This window comes from Carica papaya, chromosome 8 (genome assembly GCF_054855325.1).
Source record: "Carica papaya isolate Zhongbai chromosome 8, ASM5485532v1, whole genome shotgun sequence".
Lineage (NCBI taxonomy): Eukaryota > Viridiplantae > Streptophyta > Magnoliopsida > Brassicales > Caricaceae > Carica > Carica papaya.
In genome coordinates this window covers 16,020,165-16,042,408 of record NC_142316.1, presented here as the reverse complement: position 1 = coordinate 16,042,408, position 22,244 = coordinate 16,020,165, and the positions used below count along the sequence as shown (strand labels likewise).

At 45.1% G+C, this 22,244-nt stretch overlaps 1 non-coding gene and 27 pseudogenes across 1 annotated transcript; all 28 read right to left on the bottom strand.

Moving 5' to 3' along the window:
- Nucleotides 1–1,155: 1,155 nt before the first annotated feature.
- On the bottom strand, nucleotides 1,156–1,273 carry LOC148242943 (5S ribosomal RNA; annotated as a pseudogene).
- Nucleotides 1,274–2,458: 1,185 nt separating this feature from the next.
- On the bottom strand, nucleotides 2,459–2,577 carry LOC148242942 (5S ribosomal RNA; annotated as a pseudogene).
- Nucleotides 2,578–2,783: 206 nt separating this feature from the next.
- On the bottom strand, nucleotides 2,784–2,902 carry LOC148242941 (5S ribosomal RNA; annotated as a pseudogene).
- A 2,147-nt stretch (nucleotides 2,903–5,049) lies between these two features.
- On the bottom strand, nucleotides 5,050–5,168 carry LOC148242940 (5S ribosomal RNA; annotated as a pseudogene).
- Nucleotides 5,169–5,370: 202 nt separating this feature from the next.
- On the bottom strand, nucleotides 5,371–5,489 carry LOC148242939 (5S ribosomal RNA; annotated as a pseudogene).
- Nucleotides 5,490–6,018: 529 nt separating this feature from the next.
- LOC148242938 (5S ribosomal RNA) lies at nucleotides 6,019–6,137 on the bottom strand (annotated as a pseudogene).
- Nucleotides 6,138–6,343: 206 nt separating this feature from the next.
- On the bottom strand, nucleotides 6,344–6,462 carry LOC148242937 (5S ribosomal RNA; annotated as a pseudogene).
- Nucleotides 6,463–6,665: 203 nt separating this feature from the next.
- LOC148242936 (5S ribosomal RNA) lies at nucleotides 6,666–6,784 on the bottom strand (annotated as a pseudogene).
- A 419-nt stretch (nucleotides 6,785–7,203) lies between these two features.
- Nucleotides 7,204–7,322, bottom strand: LOC148242935 (5S ribosomal RNA; annotated as a pseudogene).
- A 350-nt stretch (nucleotides 7,323–7,672) lies between these two features.
- LOC148242934 (5S ribosomal RNA) lies at nucleotides 7,673–7,791 on the bottom strand (annotated as a pseudogene).
- A 780-nt stretch (nucleotides 7,792–8,571) lies between these two features.
- Nucleotides 8,572–8,690, bottom strand: LOC148242933 (5S ribosomal RNA; annotated as a pseudogene).
- Nucleotides 8,691–9,038: 348 nt separating this feature from the next.
- Nucleotides 9,039–9,156, bottom strand: LOC148242932 (5S ribosomal RNA; annotated as a pseudogene).
- A 1,258-nt stretch (nucleotides 9,157–10,414) lies between these two features.
- On the bottom strand, nucleotides 10,415–10,532 carry LOC148242931 (5S ribosomal RNA; annotated as a pseudogene).
- A 1,572-nt stretch (nucleotides 10,533–12,104) lies between these two features.
- Nucleotides 12,105–12,223, bottom strand: LOC148242930 (5S ribosomal RNA; annotated as a pseudogene).
- Nucleotides 12,224–12,429: 206 nt separating this feature from the next.
- Nucleotides 12,430–12,548, bottom strand: LOC148242929 (5S ribosomal RNA). The gene has a single exon (XR_015815136.1). It is a non-coding gene; the product is annotated as a 5S ribosomal RNA (ribosomal RNA).
- Nucleotides 12,549–12,753: 205 nt separating this feature from the next.
- Nucleotides 12,754–12,872, bottom strand: LOC148242928 (5S ribosomal RNA; annotated as a pseudogene).
- Nucleotides 12,873–13,077: 205 nt separating this feature from the next.
- LOC148242927 (5S ribosomal RNA) lies at nucleotides 13,078–13,196 on the bottom strand (annotated as a pseudogene).
- A 531-nt stretch (nucleotides 13,197–13,727) lies between these two features.
- Nucleotides 13,728–13,846, bottom strand: LOC148242926 (5S ribosomal RNA; annotated as a pseudogene).
- An 857-nt stretch (nucleotides 13,847–14,703) lies between these two features.
- Nucleotides 14,704–14,822, bottom strand: LOC148242925 (5S ribosomal RNA; annotated as a pseudogene).
- A 203-nt stretch (nucleotides 14,823–15,025) lies between these two features.
- LOC148242924 (5S ribosomal RNA) lies at nucleotides 15,026–15,144 on the bottom strand (annotated as a pseudogene).
- Nucleotides 15,145–15,938: 794 nt separating this feature from the next.
- LOC148242923 (5S ribosomal RNA) lies at nucleotides 15,939–16,057 on the bottom strand (annotated as a pseudogene).
- A 407-nt stretch (nucleotides 16,058–16,464) lies between these two features.
- Nucleotides 16,465–16,583, bottom strand: LOC148242922 (5S ribosomal RNA; annotated as a pseudogene).
- A 1,250-nt stretch (nucleotides 16,584–17,833) lies between these two features.
- LOC148242921 (5S ribosomal RNA) lies at nucleotides 17,834–17,952 on the bottom strand (annotated as a pseudogene).
- A 348-nt stretch (nucleotides 17,953–18,300) lies between these two features.
- On the bottom strand, nucleotides 18,301–18,418 carry LOC148242920 (5S ribosomal RNA; annotated as a pseudogene).
- A 778-nt stretch (nucleotides 18,419–19,196) lies between these two features.
- On the bottom strand, nucleotides 19,197–19,313 carry LOC148242919 (5S ribosomal RNA; annotated as a pseudogene).
- A 206-nt stretch (nucleotides 19,314–19,519) lies between these two features.
- Nucleotides 19,520–19,638, bottom strand: LOC148242918 (5S ribosomal RNA; annotated as a pseudogene).
- Nucleotides 19,639–19,843: 205 nt separating this feature from the next.
- Nucleotides 19,844–19,962, bottom strand: LOC148242917 (5S ribosomal RNA; annotated as a pseudogene).
- A 207-nt stretch (nucleotides 19,963–20,169) lies between these two features.
- Nucleotides 20,170–20,288, bottom strand: LOC148242916 (5S ribosomal RNA; annotated as a pseudogene).
- Between the last annotated feature and the right edge of the window lie 1,956 nt (nucleotides 20,289–22,244).

Here is a 22,244-nt window from a genome sequence, read left to right as displayed (position 1 = left end):
GCTTATAGTTCTAATATAGAGAAAAATGCCCCGGTGTCTCGACTCATGCCCAGATGAACGGACTACCCCCTGCACCTTGTTTTTTGTTATTCTACCATGTAAGATGCTCATAATGACACTCTTATCACGTGGCGAACTATAAATGAATCCACGAAAAATATTAAGAAAAATGTCTTGGCATTGCAACTCACTCTGAGGGACAATGGCTTTGATCGCGCATAATGTTTAACGTCTCGTCACCAAAAAAACTAGTGGAACATGAGAACTTTCCAAGAGGTCACCCATCCTAGTACTACTTCCGCCCAAGCACACTTAACTACGAAATTCGATGGGATCCAGTGCATTAGTGCAGGTATGATCGCACCCCTTCCATTCCACGCTGCAAGTATATACCCCTTCTCCTTCCCTCCCCCCTCTCATTATTTATTTCGTTGTGCGCACACACCACACCTCTATTCTAGTTCTAATATCAAGCGAAATACCCCAGCACTTCGACTCACGCCTAGATGAATGGATCACCCGCCGTACCTTATTTTTCATTGTTATACTATATAAGATACTCGTAATGACACTCTTATCACGTGGTAGACTATAAATGAATGTAGGAAAAATATTAAACAAAATTTTCAGGCCCCGTGACTCACATTAGCAGACTGTGGCTCCGATCGCATTTAACGTTTAACACCTCGTCTATAAAAAGACGGGTTCAACACGAGGACTTTCCAGGAGGTCACCCATCCTAGAACTAATCTCGCCCAAACACGCTTGACTACAGAGTTCTGATGGGATCCTGTGCATTTGTGTTTGTATGATCGCAACTGTCCCATTCCCCACTGCAAATACATATAGCCCTTCTCCTTCTCCCTCCCTCCCATCATTCATTTCACTGTGCGAGTGTACCGCATCTCTGCTTCTAGTTCTAATATAGAGCGAAATGCCATATCACTTTGACTCACACCTAGAAGAACGAAGGTCCGCTGCGCCTCTTTTTTCGTTGTTCTACTATGTAAGACTCTCGTAATGAGACTATTATCACATGGTGGATTACAAATAAGTGCACATAAAATATTAAGCAAAATGTTTCAATGTGGCTACTCATGCCGGCGGACTGTGGCTCCGATCGCGCGTAATGTTTGATGCCCCGTCTGCAAAAGACGGGTGCAATAAGAGAACTTCCCAGGAGGTCACCCATCCTGGTACTACTCTCGCCCAAGCACGCTTAATTACGGAGTTCGATGGGATCCGGTGTATTAATGCTAATATGATTGCACTCCTTCCATTCCGCGCTGCAAATACATGTACTCCTTCTCTTTCCCTCCCCCCACCTGTCATTTTTTTCGCTGTGTGTGCACATAGCACCTCTGTTTATAGTTCTAATATCAAGCGAAATGCCCTGATACCTCGACTCACGCCAGAAGAAAAGACCGCCACCGCACCTCATTTTTCTTTATTCTATTATGTAAGATGCTCGTAATGACACTCTTATCACGTGGTAGACTATAAATGAATGCACGAAAAAATAGTAAGCAAAATTTTCTGGCGACACGACTCACACCAGTGGATTGTGGCTCCGATCACATGTATCATTTTACGCCCCGTTTGTAAAAAGACAGTGCAACACGAGGACTTCTCAGGAGGTTACTGATCTTAGTACTACTCTCACCCAAGCATGCTTAACTGCACAGTTCGATGGGATCCGGTGCATTAGTGCTGGTATGATCACACCCCTTCTATTCCGCATTGCAAATAAATATACATCTTCTCCTTTCCTCCCCTTTCCCGCCATTTTTTTCGCTGTGCGCGCACACTGCATCTCTATTTCTAGTTCTAATATCAAGCAAAATGCCCTAGCGCCTTGATTTATGCTCAGATTAAAAGACCACCCGCCACACCTTTTTTTTCGTTATTCTACTATGTAAGATGCTCATAATGACTCTTTTATCACGTGGTGGACTATAAGTGAGTGCACAAAAAAAAAGTAAGCAAAATGCCTCAGCGCTGCGACTCACACCGGCAAATGAACCAGCAGACTATGGCTCCGATCGCGCGTAACATTTGATGCCCTATCCGCAAAAAGATAGGTGCAACACAAGCACTTCCCAGGAGGTCACTCATCCTAGTACTACTCTCATCCAAACACGCTTAACTGCAGATTACGATGGGATACGATGCATTCGTGCTAGTATGATACCACCCGTCCTATTCCTCACTTCAAATACATATACCCCTTCTCTTTCCCTCCCCCTTCCCATCATTTATTTCGCTCTACGTGGACATCGCATCTCTACTTCTAGTTGTAATATGCAACAAAATGCTTTGTTGCCTCGACTCACGCCCAGATGAATGGACTGCTCGCCGCACCTCTATTTTGCTTGTTCTATTATTTACGATTCTCATAATGACACTCTTATCACCTGGTGGACTATAAATGGATGCACGAAAAATATTAAGAAAAAGATAGGTGCAACACAAGAACTTTCCAAGAGGTCACTCATCCTAGTACTACTCTCGCCCAAGAACAGTTACCCATGGAGTTCTAATGGGATCCGGTGCATTAGTGCAGGCATGATCGCACCTATTTTATTCCGCGCTGCAAATACATACACTCCTTCTCCTTCCCTCGCCCCTCCCGTCATTTGTTTCCTTATGCGTGCACACTACACCTCTCCTTCTCGTTATAATATAAAGTAAAATACCTCGGCACCGTGACTCACTTTTGCGAATAAACCAGCAGATCATAGTTCCAGTCACGCGTAACGTCGAACGACCCATATGAAAAAAAATGGGCACAACACGAGGACTTCCGAGGAGGTCATCCATCCTAGTACTACTCTCACTCAAGCACACTTGACTGCGGAGTTCTGATGGGATCCGATGCATTAGTGCTAGTATGATCGCACCTGTTTCGTTCTACACTGCAAATACATACACACCTTCTCCTTCCCTCCCCCCTTCCGTCATTTGTTTCATTTTGCGTGCACACTGCACCTCTCCTTCTTGTTCTAATATTAAGTAAAATGCATCGGTGCCATGACTCACATTTTTGAATAAACCAGTGGACCATAGTTCCAATCGCGCGTAACGTCGAACGTCCCATCTGTAAAATAATGGGTGCAACACGAGTACTTTCCAGGAGGTCACACATCCTAATACTACTCTAGCCCGAGAACACTTAACTGTTGAGTTCTAATGGGATCCGGTGAATTAGTGCTGGTATGATCGCACTTGTTTCATTCCGCACTGCAAATACATACACTTCTTCTCCTTCCCTCCTCCCTACCGTCATTTGTTTCCATGTCCGTGGACACTGCACCTCTGTTCTCTTTCTAATATGAAGTAAAAAACCCCGGCACCTTGACTTACATTTGCAAATAAACTAGCGGACAATAGTTCCAATCACGCGTAACGTCGAACGCACCATCTGAAAAAAATAGGTGCAACACGAGGACTTCCCGAGAGGTCACCACTCCTAGTAGTACACTGGCCCAAGCACATTTAACTGCGGAGTTCTGATGGGATCTGGTGAATTAGTGATGGTATAATGGCACCTGTTTCATTCTGCGCTGCAAATGCATACACTCCTTCTCCTTCCCTTCCCCTTCCCGTCATTTGTTTCCTTGTGCGTGCACACTGCACCTCTCTTTCTCCTTCTAATATCAAGTAAAATGGCTCGGCGCCGTGACTCACATTTAAGAAATAAACCAGCGGACTATAGTTCCAGTCGCGCGTAACGTTGAGCGACCCATCTGGGAAAAAATGGGTGAAACATGAGTACTTCCGAGGAGGTCACCCATCCTAGTACTACTCTTGCCCAAACACACTTTAATGCATAGTTTTGATGGGATCCGGTGTATTAGTGCTGGTATGATTGCACCTAATTCATTCCGCGCTGCAAATATATACACTCATTCTCCTTCCCTCCCCCCTCCCGTCATTTGTTTTCTTATGTGTGCACACTGCGCCTCTCCTTCTCGTTCTAATATCAAGTAAAATGCCTTGACGCCGTGACTCACATTTGCGAATAAACCAACGGACCATAGTTCTACTCGCGCATAACGTCGAACGACCCATCTGCCAAACAATGGGTGCAACAAGAGTACTTCCCAGGAGCTCACCCATCCTAATACTACTCTCGCTCAAACATACTTAACTACGGAGTTATAATGGGATACGGTGCATTAGTGCTGCTATGATCGCACATCATTCACTCCGCGCTGCAAATACATACACTCCTCCTTTCCTCCCCCCTCCCGTCACTTGTTTCCTAGTGCGTGCACACTGTACCTCTTCTTCTCGTTCTAATATCAAGAAAAATGCCCCAGCGCCATGACTCACATTTGGGAATAAACCAGTGGACCATGGTTCCAGTCGCGTGCAACGTTGAACGACCTATCTGCAAAAAAATGGGTGCAACAGAGTAGTTCCCAGTAGGTCACCCATCCTAGTATTACTCTCGCCAAAACACACTTAACTATGGAGTTCTTATGGGATCTGGTGCATTAGTCCTAGCATGATCGCATCTGTTTTATTCTGCGCTGCAAATACATACACTCCTTCTCCTTCCCTCCCCCCTCCCGTCATTTGTTTCTTTTTGCGTGCACACTGTACCTCTCCTTCTCATTTTAATATCAACTAAAATGGCTCGGTGCCATGACTCATTGCGAATAAACCAGCGGATCATAGTTCTAGTCGCGCGTAACGTCGAACGACCAATCTGCAAGAAAATAGTTTCAACGAGAGGAGTTCCTAGGAGGTCACCCATCCTAGAGTTACACTCACCCTAGAACATTTAACTACGGAGTTCTGATCGGATCCGGTTCATTAGTGCTGCAATGATCACACATCTTTTATTTCGCGCTGCAAATACATACACTCCTTCCCTTTTCCTCCCCCCTCCCATCACTTGTTCTCTTGTGCGTGCACACTGCACCTCTCCTTCTCGTTCTAATATCAAGTAAAATGCTCCACCACCGTGACTCAAATTTTTGAATAAATGAGCCGACCATAGTCCAGTCGCGCGTAACGTCGAACGACTTATCTTCAAAAAAATAGGTGCAACACTAGTACTTCCCAAGAGGTCACCCATCCTAGTACTACTCTCGCCCAAACACACTTAATTGCAGAGTTCTGATTGGATCCAGTGCATTTGTCCTAGTATGATCTCACCCATTTTATTCTGCGCTGCAAATACATACACTCTCCTTCCCTCCCCCCTTCCGTCATTTGTTTCCTTGTGCGTGCACACTGCACCTCTTTTTCTCGTTCTAATATCAACAAAAATGCCCCAGTGTCGTGACTCACATTTGTGAATAAACTAGCGGATCATAGTTCCAGTCACGTGTGACGTTAAACGACTCATCTACAAACAAATTGGTGCAACACGAGTATTTCCTAAGAGGTCACCCATCCGAGTACAACTCTCGCCCAAGCACAATTAACTGTAGAGTTCTGATGGGATCTGGTGCATTAGTGCTGGTATGATCGCACCTGTTTTATTCCGCACTGCAAATACATACACTCTTTCTCCTTCCTTCCACCATCCCGTCATTTGTCTCCTTGTGCTTGCACACTGCACCTCTCATTCTCATTCTAATGCCAAGTAAAATGCCCCGGCGCCGTGGCTCATATTTGTGAATAAACAAACGGATCATAGTTCCAGTCGCGCGTAACGTCGAACGACCCATCTGCAAAAAAATGGGTGCAACAGGAGTACTTCCATGGAGGTCACCCATCTTAGTACTACTCTCGCCCAAGCAACCTTAACTACGTAGTTTTGATGGAATAGTGCATTTGTTCTGGTATGATCGCACTTTTTCCATTCTGCGCTGCAAATACATACACTCCTTTTCCTTCTCTCCCCCCTCCCGTCATTTGTTTCCTTGTGCGTGCACACTGCACCTCTCTTTCTCGTTCTAATATCAACTAAAATGCCCCGGTGCCGTGACTCACATTTGCGAATAAACCAACAGACCATAGTTCCAGTCACGCGTACTGTCGAAGGACTCATCTGTAAAAAAATAGGTGCAACACAAGGACTTCCCAGGCGGTCACCTATCCTACTACTACTCTCGCCCAAGCACACTTAACTACAGAGTTTTAATGGGATCCGATGCATTAGTGCTGATATGATCGAACCTGTTTCAGGTTGCGCTGCAAATACATACACTACTTCTCATTTCCTCCCCCCTCCAGTCATTTGTTTCCTTGTGTGTGGACACTGCACCTCTGCTTCTCATTCTAATATCAAGTTAAATGCCCCGGTGTCGTGACTCACAATTGCGAATAAACCAGCGGACCATAGTTCCAGTCGCGCGTAACGTCGAAGGACCCATTTGCAAAAAAATGGGTGCAACACGAGGACTTCCTAGGAGGTCACCCATCCTAGTACTACTCTCACCCAAGCACACTTAACTACAGAGTTCTCATGGGATATGGTGCATTATTGTAGGTATGATTGCATCTATTCCAGGTAGCACTGTAAATACATACACTCCTTCTCCTTCCCTCCCACTTGTCATTTGTTTCCTTGTGCGTGGACACTGCACCTCTTCTTCTCGTTCTAATATCAAGTTAAATGCCCTGGCGCCGTGACTCACATTTGTAAATAAACCAGCAGACCATAGTTCCACTCGTGCGTAACATCGAATGACCCATCTGCAAAAGAATAGGTGCAACATGAGGACTTCCCAAGAGGTCACCCATCTTAGTACTACTCTCACCCAAGCACACTTAACTGCGAAATTCTGATGGGATCTGGTTCATTAGTACTAATATGATCGCTCCAATTTCTTTCTACGCTGCAAATATATACACTCCTTCTCCTTCTCTCCCCCCCTCCTGTCATTTGTTTCCTTGTGCGTGCACACTGCATCTCTCATTCTCGTTCTAATATCAAGTAAAATGCCTCGGCACCGCGATTCACATTTGCGAATAAACTAGCGGACCAAAGTTCCAGTTGCGCGTAACGTCAAACGACCCATCTCGACTCATGCCCATATGAACGGATCGCCCACCGCCTCATGTTTTTTGTTGTTATACTATTTAAGATGTTCGCAATTACACTCTCATCAAGTGAAGGGCTTTAATTGAATGCTGAAAAAATATTAAGAAAAATGCTTCGGTACTGTGACTCACGTTTGCAAATGAACCAGCGGACCATCGCCCCGGTCAAATTGAATGTTTAACGCCCCGTCTGCAAAAAGAAGGGTGCAACACGAGAACTTTCCAGTAGATCACCCATCCTAGTACTACTCTCGCCCAAGCACGCTTAACTACGGAGTTCAGATGGGATCCGGTGAACTAGCGTTGGTATGATCGCACCCATTCTAGTTTGCGCCGCAAGTATATATACCCCTTCTCCTTCCCTCTCCCCTCTCGTCATTTGTTTCGCTGTGCGCGCACCTCACCTCTGCATCTAGTTATAATATCAAGCGAAATACTCCGGTGCCTCCACTCATGCCTATATGAACGAATAGTGCCGCACCTCGTTTTTTGTTGTTCTACTATGTAATATGCTCGCAGACACTCTTATCACGTGATGGGCTTCAATTGAAAGCGCAAAAAATATTAAACAAAATGCCCGACAGCGTTACTCACGTTTGCGAATGAACCGGGGGACCGTCGCTTCGGTCCCGCGTAACGTTTAACACCCAGTCTGAAAAAAGAAGGATGCAACATGAGAGCCGAGAGCTTCCCAGGAGGTAACCCATCCTAGTACTACTCTCGCCCAAGCACGCATAACTGCGGAGTTCTGATGGGATCTGGTGAACTAGTGCTGGTATGATCGCACGCTTTCTTGTTTGCACCGCAATCACATATGCCCCTTCTCCTTCCCTCTCCCCTCCTGTCATTTGATTCGCTGTGCGCGCACCTCACCTCTTCTTCTAGTTCTAATATTAAGGGAAATGCCCCGGCGCCTCAACTCATGCCCATATGAACGGATCACCCACCGCACCTTATTTTTTGTTGTTATGTTATGTAAGGTGCTCGCAATGACACTCTTATCACGTGATTGGTTTTAATTAAATGTGCAAAAAATATTAAGCAAAATGCTCCAGTGGACCGTCGCTCCGGTCTAGCAAAACATTTAACGCCACATCTATAGAAAGAAGGGTGCAACACAAGCACTTCCCAGAAGGTCACACATCCTAGTACTACTCTCACCCAAGAACGCTTGACTGCGGAGTTCTGATGGGATCTAGTGAACTAGTGCTGGTATGATCGTAATTGTTTGGTTTCCGCCGCAAATACATATACCCCTTCCCCTTCCTTCTCCCTTCCCATCATTTATTTCGCTGTGGGCGCAACTCACCTCTATTTCTAGTTCTAATATCGAGCGAAATGCCTCGGCGCCTCGACTCATGTCTATATGAAACACCTACCGCACCTCCTTTTTCATTGTTCTACTATGTAAGATGCTTGCAATGACACTCTCATCACGTGATGGGCTTTAATAGAATGCACGAAGAATATTAAGCAAAATATCCCGGCGCCGTGACTCATGTTTGTGAATGAATCGCCGGACCATCGCTCTGGTCCCGCGTAACATCTAATGCCCTATCTATAAAAAGAAGGGTACAACACGTGTACTTCCCAAGAGGTCACCCATCCTAGTACTACTCTCCCCCAAGTACGCTTGAACTCGGAGTTCTGATGGGATTCGGTGAACTAGTGCTGGTATGATCGCACCCCAGCTAATTTACACCGCAAAGACATATACCACTTCTTCTTCCCTCTATATTCTCGTCATTTGTTTGGCTGTGCGTGCAACTCACCTCTACTTCTAGTTCTAATATCGAGCGAAATGCCCTGGCACCTCGACTCATGGCCATATGAACGGATCGCCCGCCGCACCTCATTTTTCGTTGTTTTACTATTTAAGATGCTCAAAATGACACTCTCATCACGTGATGGGCTTTAATTGAATGCACGAAATGTATTAAACAAAATGCCCCGGTACCGTGACTCACGTTTGCGAATGATTAGGCGGACCGCTGCTCCAATCCCACGTAACATTTAACGCCCCGTCTGTAAAAAAAAGGGTGCAACACGAGTGCTTCCCAAGAGGTCACCCATCGTAGAACTACCCTCGCCCAAGCACGCTTAACTGCAGAGTTCTGATGGATCCCGTGAACTAGTGCTGGTATGATCGCACCCATTCTAATTTGTGCCGCAAAGACATATATCCCTTCTCCTTCCCTCTCCCTTCTTGTCATTTGTTTCGCTGTGCGGGCAACGCACCTCTACTTCTAGTTCTAATATCGAGGGAAATGTCCCAGTGCCTCGACTCATGTCTATATGAACAGAACACCCGCCGCACCTCCTTTTTTTTGTTCTATTATGTAAGATGCTCGTAATAATAATCTTATCACGTGGTGGGATATAATTGAATTCACGAATAATATTAAGCAAAATGCTTTGGCGCCATGACTCACGTTTGTGAATTAACCGGCGACTATCGCTCTAGTCCCGCGTAACATTTAACGCCCCATCTGCAAAAAGAATGGTGCAACATGAGAACTTCCTAGGAGATCACCCATCCTAGTACTACTCTCGCCCAAGCACGTTTAACTACGAAGTTCGATGGGATCTGATTCATTAGTGCTGGTATGATTGCACACCTTCCATTTCGCGCTGCAAATACATATACCACTTTTCCTTCCCTCTCCCCTCTCATCATTTATTTTGTTTTATGCGCACATCGCACCTCTATTTCTAGTTCTAATATCAAACGAAATATCAAGGCATCTCGACTCATGCGTAGATGAACAGACCGCTCGCCACAATTCTATTTTCATTCTTCTACTATGTAAGATAATCATAATGACATTATTATCTCGTGATGGACTATAAATGAATGCATGAAAAATATTAAGCAAAATGTTCAAATGTCGCGACTCACACTGGCGGACTGTCACTCCGGTCACGCATAACATTTAACACCCCGTCCATAAAAAGACAGGTGGAATACGAGGACTTCGCAGGAGGCCACCCATCCTAATACTGCTTTCACCAGAGCACGCTTAGCTGCGGAGTTCGATAGGATCCGATGCATTAGTGTTGGTATGATCGCACCCCTTCTATTTCGTGCTGCAAATACATATACTCCTTCTCCTTCCCTCCCCCTTCCTGTCATTTGTTTTGTTGTTCATGCACACTACACCTCTGTTTCTAGTTCTAATATCAAACGAAATATCTTGGCACCTCGATTCATACCTAGATAAATGGACCGCCTGTCATACCTCATTTTTCATTGTTCTACTATGTAAGATGCTCGTAATGACACTCTTATCATGTGGTAGACTATAAATGAATGCACGAAAAATATTAAGCAAAATATTCTGACGCCACAACTCATGCTGGTGAACTATGGCTCCTATTGCGCATAACATTTAACACCCCATCCGTAAAAAGATGGGCGCAACACGAGAACTTCCCAAAAGATCACCCATCCTAGTACTACTCTCGCCAAAACACGCTCAACTACGGAGTTCGATGGGATCTGGTGCATTAGTGCTAGTATGATCGCACCTCTTCTATTTTGCGCTACAAATACATATATCCCTTCTCCCTCCCTCCCCCCCTGTTATTTATTTTGCTATGCGCGAACACCGCACCTCTACTTATAGTTCTAATATAGAGCAAAATGCTCCAGCACCTCGACTCATGCCCAGATTAACGGACTACCCCCTGCACCTCATTTTTTGTTATTCTACTATGTAAGATGCCCGTAATGACACTCTTATGACGTGGTGAACTATAAATGAATGCACGAAAAATATTAAGAAAAATGTCTTGGCGTTGGGACTCACTCCGAGCGACAATGGCTTTGATCGCGCATAATGTTTAACGTCCTGTCAGCAAAAAAATGAGTGGAACATTAGAACTTTCCAGGAGGTCACCCATCCTAGTACTACTTCCGCCCAAACACATTTAACTACGAAATTCGATGGGATCCAGTGCATTAGTGCAGGTATGATCGCACACCTTCAATTCCACGCTGTAAGTACACATACCCCTTCTCCTTCCCTCCCCCCTCCCATCATTTATTTCGTTGTGCGCACACATCACATCTCTGTTTCTAATTCTAATATCAAACGAAATACCCCAGCACCTCGACTCACGCCCAGATGAACGGATCGCCCCCCGTACCTCGTTTTTTATTGTTATACTATGTAAGGTACTCGTAATGACACTCTTACCACGTGGTGGACTATAAATGAATGCACGAAAAATATTAAGCAAAATTTTTAGGCCCTGTGACCCACACCGACAGACTGTGGCTCCGATCGCACTTAACGTTTATCACCCCGTCTATAAAAAGACGGGTTCAACATGAGGACTTTCCAAGAGGTCACGCATCCTAGAACTAATCTCGCTCAAGCACGCTTGACTACAGAGTTCTGATGGGATCCTGTGAATTAGTGTTTGTATGATTGCAACTGTCCCATTCCCCACTTCAAATACATATAGCCCTTCTCCTTCACTCCCCCCTCCTATCATTTATTTCGCTGTGCGGGCATACCGCATCTCATTTTCTACTTCTAATATAGAGTGAAATGCCATGTCGCTTTGACTCACGCCCAAAAGAACGGAGGCCCACTGCGTCTCTTTTTTCATTGTTCTACTATGTAAGACTCTCGTAATGAGACTCTTATCACGTGGTGGATTGCAAATAAATGCACGTAAAATAATAAGTAATATGTTTCAACGTCGCAACTCATGCCGGCGGATTGTGGCTCCGATCGCGCGTAGCGTTTGATGCCCCGTCTGCAAAAAGACAGGTGCAACAAGAGAACTTCCAAGGACTTCACCCATCCTAGTACTACTCTTATCCAAGCACGCTTAAATGCGGAGTTCTAATGAGATCCGATGCATTAGTGCTGGTATGATCGCACCTATTTCATTCCGCGCTGCAAATACATACACTCCATCTCCTTCCCTCCCCCTCCCGTCTTTTGTTTCCTTGTGCGTGCATATTGTACCTCTCATTCTCGTTCTAATATCAAGTAAAATTTTCCGACGCCGTGACTCACATTTGCGAATAAACCAGCGGACCATAGTTCTAGTCGTGCGTAATGTCGAACGACTCATCTGTAAAAACATGGGTGCAACACGAGTACTTCCCAGGAGGTCACACATCCTAGTACTACTCTCGCCCAAGCACACATAACTGCAGAGTTCTGATGGGATCCAGTGCATTAGTGCTGGTATGATCACACCTGTTTGATTCCGCACAACAAATACATATACTCCTTCTCCTTCCCTCCTCCCTTCTATCATTGTTTTCCTTGTGCGTGCACACTACACTTCTTGTTTTTGTTCTAATATCAAATAAAATACCCCGGTGCTGTGACTCACATTTGCGAATAAACCAACGGACCATAGTTCCAGTCGCGCATAACGTCGAACAATCCATCTGTAAAAAAATAGGTGCAACACGAGAAATTCCCAAGAGGTCACCCATCCTAGTACTACTCTCGCCCAAGCACACTTAATTGTGGAGTTCTGATGGGATCCAGTGCATTAGTGCTGGTATAATCGCACATATTTCATTTCGCGCTGTAAATAAATACACTCCTTCTCTTCCCTTCCCGCTCCCGTCATTTCTTTCCTTGTGCGTGCACACTGCACCTCTCCTTCTCGTTTTAATATCAAGTAAAATGCTCGGTGCCATGACTCATATTTGCGAATAAACCAGCGGAACATAGTTCCAGTCGCGTGTAATTTCAAATGATCCATCTACAAAAAAAATGTGTTCAACACGAGTACTTCCTAAGAGGTCACCCATCATAGTACTATTCTCGCCCAAGCACAATTAACTACGGAGTTCTGATGGGATCCTGTGCATTGGTGTCGGTATGATTGCACTCGTATTAATCCACGCTGCAAATACATACACTTCTTCTCCTTCCCTTCCCCTCCCGTCATTTGTTTCCTTGTGCGTGCACACTGCACCTCTCCTTCTCGGTCTAATATCAAGTAAAATGCCCCGGCGCCGTGACTCATATTTGCGAATAAACCAGCGGACCAAAGTTCCAATCGCGCATAACGTCGAACGACCTATCTATAAAAAAATGGATGCAACACGAGAACTTCCCAGGAGGTAACCCATCCTAGTACTACTCTCGCCCAAGCACACTTAACTGTGGAGTTCTGATGAGATCCGGTGCATTTGTGCTAGTATGATTGCACCAGTTTCATTTTGTGCTGCAAATACATACACTACTTCTCCTTCCCTCCCCCCTCCCGTCATTTGTTTCCTTGTGCATGCACACTGCACCTTTGTTTCTCGTTCTAATATCAAGTAAAATACCCCAGTGCCTTAACTCACATTTATGAATAAACCAACGTAACCTAGTTCCAGTTGCTCGTAACGTCGAATGCCCCATCTAAAAAAAATAGGTGCAACACGAGGACTTCCCAGGAGGTCACCACTTCTAGTACTACACTTGTCCAAGCACATATAACTGCGGAGTTCTGATGGGATTCAGTGAATTAGTGATGGTATAATGGCACCTGTTTCATTCCGCACTGCAAATACATACACTCCTTCTCCTTCCCTCTCCCCTCCCATCATTTGTTTCCTTGTGCGTGCACACTGCACCTCTCATTCTCGTTCTAATATCAAGTAAAATGCCCCAGTGCTGTGACTCATATTTGTGAATAAACTAGCAGACCATAGTTCCAGTCGCGAGTAACATCGAACGATCCATCTACAAAAAAAATAGTTTCAACACGCGGACTTCCCAAGAGGTCACCCATCTTAGTACTACTCTCGCCCAAGCATACTTAACTGGGGAGTTCTGATGGGATCCAGTGTATTAGTGCTGCTATGATCACACATCTTTCATTTCGCATTGCAAATACATAAACTCCTTCTCCTTCCCTCCCCCCTCCCATCATTTGTTTCCTTGTGCGTGCACACTGCACCTCTCCATCTCGTTCTAATATCAAGTAAAATGCCCCGGTGCCGTGACTCATATTTGTGAATAAACCAGCGGATCATAGTTCTAGTCGTGCGTAACGTCGAACGACCTATCTACAAAAAAATAGGTGCAACACGAGTACTTCCCAAGAGTTCACCCATCCTACTACTACTCTCACCCAAACACACTTAACTATGGAGTTCTGATGGGATCTGGTGCATTAGTCCTAGCATGATAGCACCTGTTTTACTCTGCACTACAAATACATACACTCATCTTCCTTTCGTCCCCCCTCCCGTCATTTATTTCCTTGTGCGTGCACACTACACCTCTCCTTCTCGATCTAATATCAAGTAAAATGCCTCGGTGCCGTGACTCACATTTGTGAATAAACCAGCGGACCATAGTTCAAGTCGCGCATAACGTAGAACGATCCATTTGCAAAAAAATGAGTTCAACACGAGTACTTCCCAGAAGGTCACCTATCCTAGTTCTACTCTCGCCCAACCACACTTAACTGCAGAGTTCTGATGGGTTCCAGTTAATTAGTGCTGTTATGATCACTCCTGATTGATTTTGCAATGCAAATGCATGCACTCCTTCTCTTTCCCTCCCCCATTTCGTCATTTGTTTCCTTATGTGTGCACACTGCATCTCTCCATCTCGTTCTAATATCAAGTAAAATGCTCCGGCGTCGTGACTCATATTTACGAATAAACCAGCGGACCATAGTTCCAATCGGGTGTAACGTCGAACAACCTATCTGTAAAAAATATGGGTGAAACACGAGGACTTCCCAAGAGGCCACCCATCCTAGTACTACTCTCGCCCAAACACACTTAACTGCAGAGTTTTGATGGGATCCGATGCATTAGTGCTGGTATGATCGCACCTATTTGATTTCTCGCTGCAAATACATACACTCCTTCTTCTATTTCCTATCCCGTGATTTGTTTCCTTGTGCGTGCATACTGTACCTATGCTTCTCGTTCTAATATCAAGTAAAATCTTCCGGTGTCGTGACTCACATTTGTGAATAAACCAGCAGACTATAGTTCTAGTCGCGCGTAACATCGAACAACACATCTGTAAAAAAATGGGTGCAAAACAAGGACTTCCCAGGAGGTCACCCGTCCTAGTACTACTCTCGCCCAAACACACTTAGCTTCAAATTTCTTATGGGATCCAGTGCATTAGTGCTGGTATGATCGCACCTGTTTCATTCAACGCTGCAAATAAATACACTTCTTCTCCGTCCCTCCCCCCTCCAGTCATTTGTTTCCTTACTCACATTTGCGAATAAACCTGTGGACTATAGTTCCAGTCGCGCATAACCTCAAACGACCCATCTGCAAAAACATAGGTGCAATAAGAGGAATTCCCAAGAGGTCACCAAGTCTAGTACTAGTCTCACCCAAGCACACTTAACTGCAAAGTTTTGATGGGATCCGATGCGTTAGTGTTGGTATGGTCGCACCTGTTTGATTCTGCACTGCAAATACATACACTCTTTCTTCATCTCTCCCCCCTCCCGTCATTTTTTTCCTTGTGTGTGCACACTGAACCTCTGCTTCTCGTTCTAATATTAAGTAAAATTCTCCTGTGCCGTGACTCAAATTTGCGAATAAACCAGCAGACTATAGTTCAGTCGCGCGTAACGTCGAATGACCCATCTGCAAAAAAAGGGGTGTAACATGAGAATTTCTCAGGAGGTCACCCATCCTAGCACTACTCTCGTCCAAGCACACTTAAATTCAGAGTTTTGATGGGATCCGCTGCAGTAGTGCTGGTATGATCGCAGTTGTTTCATTCCGCGCTGCAAATACATACACTCCTTCTCCGGCCCTCCCCCCTCCCGTCATTTGTTTCCCTGTGCGTGCACACTGCACCTCTACTTCTCGTTCTAATATTAAGTAAAATGCCCGCGACGCCGTGACTCATATTTATGAATAAATCAGTGAACCATAATTCTAGTCGTGCGTAACGTCGAACGACCCATCTGCAAAAAAATGAGTGCAACACGAGGACTTCCCAAGAGGTCACCAATCCAAGTACTACTCTTGCCCAAGCACACTTAACTGCGGAGTTCTAATGGGATCCGGTGAATTAGTGATGGTATGATCGCACCCGTTTCATTACGCGTTGCAAATTCATACACTCCTTCTCCTTCCCTCCCCCTTCCCACCATTTGTTTCCTTGTGCGTGCACACTACACCTCTCCTTCTTGTTCTAATATCAAGTAAGATGCCCCAGTGCCGTGACTCACATTTGTGAATAAACCAGCGGACCATAGTTTCAGTCGCGCGTAATATCGAACGACCCATCTTGACTCATGCCCATATGAACGGATCGCCCGCCGCCTCTCATTTTTTGTTGTTCTACTATTTAAGATGCTCGCAATGACTCTCTCATCACGTGATGGGCGTTAATTGAATGCTGAAAAAATATTAAGAAAAATGCTTCGGTGCCGTGACTCACGTTTGCAAATGAACCGGCAGACCATCGTTGGATGTTTAACACCCCGTCTGCAAAAAGAATGGTACAACACGAGAACTTCCTAGGACATCACCCATCCTAGTACTACTCTCGCCTAAGCACGCTTAACTACGAAGTTCAGATGGGATCCGGTGAACTAGTGTTGGTATGATCGCACCCGTTCTAGTTTTTGCCGTAAGTACATATACCCCTTCTCCTTCCCTCTCCCTTCCCATCATTTGTTTCACTGTGCGCGTACCTCACCTCTGCATCTAATTCTAATATCAAGCGAAATACCCCGGCGCCTCAACCTGTGCCAATATGAACGGATAGCGGCGCACCTTATTTTTTGTTGTTCTGCTATGTAATATGCTCGCAGACACTCTTATCACGTGATATGATATAATTGATTGAGTGAAAAATATTAAATAAAATGCCCTAGTGCCGTGACTCACGTTTGGGAATGAATCGGTGGACCGTCGCTCCAGTCCCGCATAACATTTAACGCTTAGTCTGAAAAAAGAAGGATGCAACACGAGAGCCGAGAACTTCCCATGAGGTAAACCATCCTAGTACTACTCTCGCCCAAGCACGCATAACTGTAGATTCTGATGGGATCCGGTGAACTAGTGCTGGTATGATCGCACCCTTTCTTGTTTGCGCTGCAAATACATATGCCCATTCTTCTTCCCTCTCCCCTCCTGTCATTTGATTCGCTGTGCGTGCACCTCACATCTTCTTCTAGTTCTAATATTAAGCGAAATGCCTCGGCGCCTCAACTCATGCACATATGAACGGATCACCCACCGCACCTCGTTTTTTGTTGTTATATTATGTAATGTGCTCGCAATGGCACTTTTATCACGTGATTGGTTTTAATTGAATGTGCAAAAAATATTAAGAAAAATGCCCCGGCAGATCTTCGCTCCAGTCCTGCGTAAAATTTAACACCCCATCAGTAGAAAGATGGGTGCAACAAGAGAACTTCCCAGAAGGTCACGCATCCTAGTACTACTCTCGCCAAATAATGTTTAACTACGGAGTTCTGATGGGATGCAGTGAACTAGTGCTGGTATGATCGCAATTGTTTTGGTTTGCGCCGCAAATACATATACCCCTTCCCCTTCCCTCTCATTTCCCATCATTTATTTCGCTGTGCGCGCAACTCACCTCTGCTTCTAGTTTTAATATTGAGCGAAATGCCCCAGCGCCTCGACTCATGTCTATATGAAACACCCGCCGCACCTCCTTTTTCATTGTTCTACTATGTAAGATGCTCACAATGACACTCTCAACACGTGATGGGCTTTGATTGAATGAACAAAAAATATTAAACAAAATGTCCCGGTGCCGTGACTCACGTTTGTGAATGAACCACCGGACCGTCATTCTGGTCCCGCATAACATTTAATGCCTCGTCTACAAAAAGAACGGTGCAACACGAGTACTTCCCAAGAGGTCACCCATCCTACTACTACTCTCGCCCAAGCAAGCTTGACTGCGGAGTTCTGATGGGATCTGGTGAGCTAGTGCTGGTATGATCGCACCCCTTCTAATTTGCACCGCAAAGACATATACCACTTCTCCTTCCCTCTCCCTTCTCGTCATTTGTTTCGCTGTGCACGCAACTCACCTCTGCTTCAAGTTCTAATATCGAGCGAAATGTCCTGGCACCTAGACTAATGCCCATATGAACGCATCGCCCGCCGCACCTCATTTTTTGTTGTTCTACTATTCAAGATGCTCGCAATGACACTCTCATCACGTGATGGGCTTTAGATGAATGCACAAAAAGTATTAAGAAAAAGGCTCCGGCACCGTGACTCACGTCTGCGAATGAACAGGTGGACCGTCGCTCCAGTCCCGCATAACATTTAACGCCCAGTCTGGAAAAAAAAGGGTGCAACACGAGTGCTTCCCAAGAGGTCACCCATTATAGAACTACTCTCGCCCAAACACGCTTAACTGCAGAGTTCTGATGGATCCCGTGAACTATTGCTGGTATGATCGCACCCCTTCTCCTTCTCTCTCCCTTCCCGTCATTTATTTCGTTGTGCGCTACGCACCTCTACTTATAGTTCTAATATCGAGCGAAATGCCCCAGTGCCTTGACTCATGTCTATATGAACGGAACACCCGCTGCACATCTTTTATTGTTGTTCTACTATGTAAGATGCTCGTAATAATAATCTTATCATGTGGTGGGCTATAATTGAATGCACGAATAATATTAAGCAAAATGCTCTGGCGCCATGACTCACGTTTGCGAATTAATCGGCGATTGTCGCTCTAGTCTCGCATAACATTTAACGCCCCATCTGCAAAAAAAAGGGTGCAACATGAGAACTTCCTAGGAGATCGATCACCCATCCTAGTACTACTCTCGCGCGACCAAGCACGATTAATTATGAAGTTCGATGGGATCTGATGCATTAGTGCTGGTATGATCGGACACCTTCCATTTCGCGCTGCAAATACATATACCACTTCTCCTTCCCTCTCCACTCTCATCATTTATTTTGTTTTGCGCGCACACCGCACCTCTGTTTCTAGTTCTAATATCAAGTGAAATGCCAAGCCATCTCGACTCATGCCCAGATGAACAGACCGCCCGCCACAACTCCATTTTCATTGTTCTACTATGTAAGATAATCGTAATGACATTCTTATGTCGTGATGGGCTAAAAATGAATGCATGAAAAATATTAAGCAAAATGTCCAAATGCCTCGACTCACATTGGTGGACTGTCACTCTGGTCACGCGTAACATTTAACACCCCGTCCATAAATAGACAGGTGAAATACGAGGACTTCCCAGGAGGTCACCCATCCTAGTACTACTCTCGCCCAAGCACACTTAACTACATAGTTTTGATGGAATAATGCATTTGTGCTGGTATGATCGCACTTTTTCCATTCTGCGCTGTAAATACATACACTCCTTCTCCTTCCCTCCCCCCTCCCGTCATTTGTTTCCTTGTACATGCACACTGCAACTCTCTTTCTCTTTCTAATATCAACTAAAATGCCCCAGCACTGTGACTCACATTTGCGAATAAACCAATGAACCATAGTTCCAGTCACGCGTACCGTCGAAGGACCCATCTGCAAAAAAATAGGTGCAACACAAGGACTTCCCAGGAGGTCACCTATCCTACTACTACTCTCGCCCAAGCACACTTAACTGCGGAGTTCTGATGGGATCCGGTGCATTACTGCTTGCATGATCGCACCTGTTTCATTCCGCGTCGCAAATACATACACTCCTTCTCCTTCCCTACCCCCTTCCGTCATTTGTTTCCTTATGCTTGCAAATTGCACCTCTACTTCTTGTTTAATATCAAGTAAAATTCCCCGACACTGTGACTGACATTTACGAATGAACCAGCGGACAATAGTTCTAGTCGCACGTAACATCGAACGACCCATCTACATAAGAATTGGTGCAACACGAGGACTTCCTAAGAGGTCACCCATCCTAGAACTACTCTCGCCTAAGCGAACTTAACTGCAGAGTTCTGATGGGATCTGGGACATTAATGCTGGTATGATCGCACCTGTTTCATTCCGCAATACAAATATATACACTCCTTCTCCTTCCCTCCCCCCTCCCGTCATTTGTTTCCTTGTGCGTGCACTCTACACCTCTCCTTCTCGTTCTAATATCAAGTAAAATGCCATGGCGCCGTTACTCACATTTACGAATAAACCAATGAACAATAGTTCTAGTTGCGCGTAACGTCGAACGAACCCATCTGTAAAAGAATTGGTGCAAAACGAGGACTTCCTAGGAGGTCACCCATCCTAGTACTGCTCTCGCCCAAGCAAACTTAACTGCGGAGTTCTGATGGGATCCGATGAATTAGTGATGATATGATCGCACCCGTTTCGTTATGCGTTGCAAATACATACACTCCTTCTCCTTCCCTACCCCCTTCCTGCCATTTGTTTCCTTGTGCGCACACAATGCACCTCTCTTTCTCGTTCTAATATCAAGTAAAATGCCCCGGCGTCGTGACTCACATTTGTGAATAAACCAGCGGACCATAGTTCCAGTCGCGCTTAACATCTTGACCCATGCCGACATGAACGGATCACCGGCCACCTCTCATTTTTTTTGTTCTATTATTTAAGATGCTCGCAATGACTCTCTCATCACGTGATGGGCTTTAATTGAATGCTGAAAAAATATTAAGAAAAATGCTCCGGTGCCGTGACTCACGTTTGTAAATGAACCGGCAGACCATCGCTCCGGTCTAGTTGAATGTTTAACACCCCATCTGCAAAAAGAATGGTGCAATACAAAAACTTCCTAGGAGATCACCCATCACGATTAACTACGAAGTTCGATGGGATCCGATGCATTAGTGCTGGTATGATCGGACACCTTCCATTTCGCGCTGCAAATACATATACCACTTCTCCTTCCCTCTCCACTCTCATCATTTATTTTGTTTTGCACGCACACCGCACCTTTGTTTCTAGTTCTAATATCAAGCGAAATGCCAAGGCATCTCGACTCATGCCCAGATGAACAGACCGCCCGCCACAACTCTATTTTCATTGCTCTACTATGTAAGATAATCATAATGACATTCTTATCTCGTGATGGATTATAAATAAATGCATGAAAAATGTTAAGCAAAATGTCTTAATACCGCGACTAACACTGGTGGACTATCGCTCTGGTCACGCATAACATTTAATGCCCCATCCCTAAAAAGACGGGTGGAAAAATAGGACTTCGCAGGAGGTCACCCATCCTAATACTACTTTCACCAGAGCACGCTTAACTGCGGAGTTCGACAGGATCCGATGCATTAGTGTTGGTATGATCGCACCCTTTCCATTTCGTGCTGCAAATACATATACCCCTTCTCCTTCCCTTCCCTCTCCCGTCATTTGTTTCGCTGTGCATGCACACTACACCTCTGTTTCTAGTTCTAATATCAAGCGAAATGTCCGGGCACCTCGACTCACGCCTAAATAAACGGACCACCTGTCGTACCTCGTTTTTCATTGTTCTACTATGTAAGATGCTCGTAATTACACTCTTATCATGTGGTGGACTATAAATGAATGCACGAAAAATATTAAGAAAAATATTCTGGCGCCACGACTCATGCCGGTAGACTATGGCTCTTATTGCGCATAACGTTTGACACGCAATTCATAAAAAGACGGGCACAACACGAGGACTTCCCAAAAGATCACCCTTCCTAGTACTACTCTTGCTAAAGCCCGCTCAACTATGGAGTTCGATGGGATCCGGTGCATAAGTGCTAGTATGATCTCACCTCTTCTATTTTGCGCTACAAATACATATACCCCTTCTCCCTCCCTCCCCGCTGTTATTAATTTTGCTATGCACGAACACCGTACCTCTGCCTATAGTTCTAATATAGAGCAAAATTCTCTGGCGCCTCGACTCGCGCCCAGATGAACGGACTACCCCTTGCACCTCATTTTTCGTTATTTTATTATGTAAGATGCTCGTAATGAAACTCTTATCACGTGGCGAACTATAAATGAATGCACGAAAAATATTAAGAAAAATGTCTTGGCATTGTGACTCACTGTGAGGGACAATTGCTTTGATCACCCATAATGTTTAATGTCCTGTCAGCGAAAAAACGAGTGGAACATATGAACTATCCAGGAGGTCACCCATCCTAGTACTACTTCCACCCAAGCACACTTAACTACAAAATTCGGTGGGATCCAGTGCATTAGTGCAGGTATGATCACACCCCTTCCATTCTATGCTGCAAGTACATATAGCCCTTCTCCTTCCCTCCCCCCCCCCCCCCCATCATTTGTTTCGTTGTGCGCACACACCAC